At 56.9% G+C, this 1,185-nt stretch overlaps 1 protein-coding gene across 1 annotated transcript in view; it reads left to right on the top strand.

Moving 5' to 3' along the window:
* Window positions 1–643: 643 nt before the first annotated feature.
* Window positions 644–1,185, top strand: part of lzic (leucine zipper and CTNNBIP1 domain containing) — a 13,825-nt gene continuing 13,283 nt past the window's right edge. Inside the window, exon 1 of the mRNA XM_078557806.1 lies at window positions 644–724. The gene's annotated coding sequence lies outside the window, so the exon portion shown is untranslated. The remainder of the gene's footprint in view (window positions 725–1,185) is intronic.

Raw genomic sequence — 1,185 nt, 5'->3', positions numbered from 1 at the left:
GGAAATGACCTGAGACCCAATTCCCAGCCCCTTCCCCAATCCTCACTCCCTCACCCCCACACAACCCCATCTTCACTGCTCGTGCCCCGATTATTAATAACCTTCAGAAGGAACTTCAAGGGGTCGGGACAGAGTAGAGGTAGAAGCTGTTCCTGTTGACAAAAGAATTGAAAACCAGAGGGCACCGACTTAAGGTGATTGGCAAAAAAACCAGAGGTGACCAGATGAAGAACTTTCTTACGCAGCGAGGATTAGGATCTGGAATGCACAGCCTGAGGGTGTGGTGAAGCCAGGTTCAATCATGGTTTTCGCAAGAGAATTCAATAATTATCTGAAGAGAAAAACTTGATGGGGCAAGGGGCAGGGGAGCGTGAGCAGCTCTTAGAGAACGAGCATGGACACGATGGACCGAATGGCCTCTGTCTAAGCTGTAACCATTCCATGAGTCTGTGGATAAATGCTTAATGTTGCAGGACTGTGGGGAAATGGGGATGGAGCTAACCGGATAATTCATTCAAAGACTCCTTAGCTGTAATATTCCAGAGTCCTCCCAAAGCACAAACTGCCTGAGGGGGGAGGGGGGTGAGGGCGGCCCTATGGAGGAGGTTCCATTGTTCCAGGGGACCCGATTGAGTGGGACACAGGAGGAAGCTGATGCTCTGTCCTGATTGGGCAGAGAACCGGAAGTGGGTCCGTCGCCAGGCGGATCCCCCAGGGCGGAGAGGTGAGTGCGATGAGGGGAGTCTCCGGATGCGGGTAGGGGTGTGACCCGGTCACCGGGTGCGTGTGAACCTTATAACCGGGGCTTTGGCCGCGGTGCTGGGGCCTCAGTGTGAGCTCCACCCCCTTCAGCATCTCCCTCCCTCCCTCCAGCACCAATGGTCCAGGAGGAGCTGAGGCAGCCCCATGGCCTCGGCTGACAGTGGGATGGGGGGGGGATGGATGGGGGGAGATTAGGGGGTGGGGGAGATGGGGAGAGGAGAGTGTGGGGAGGGAGGGTGATGCTGATTGAGTGAGATTGGAGGAGGCTCTTGTGGAGCAGGGTGCCCAACTCACACAGAGAAAATAGGGACACATCTGGCATGGGGCCTATGTGGGGGGGTGGGGAAGAGGTGGTGTGTGTGGGGGGGGGGGGGGGGAAGAGGTGGTGGGGGGGTGGGGAAGAGGTGGTGGGGAAGAGGTGGT

This window comes from Cetorhinus maximus, chromosome 15 (genome assembly GCF_964194155.1).
Source record: "Cetorhinus maximus chromosome 15, sCetMax3.hap1.1, whole genome shotgun sequence".
In the NCBI taxonomy this organism is placed as follows: domain Eukaryota; kingdom Metazoa; phylum Chordata; class Chondrichthyes; order Lamniformes; family Cetorhinidae; genus Cetorhinus; species Cetorhinus maximus.
This window is presented reverse-complemented; position numbering and strand designations above follow the sequence as displayed.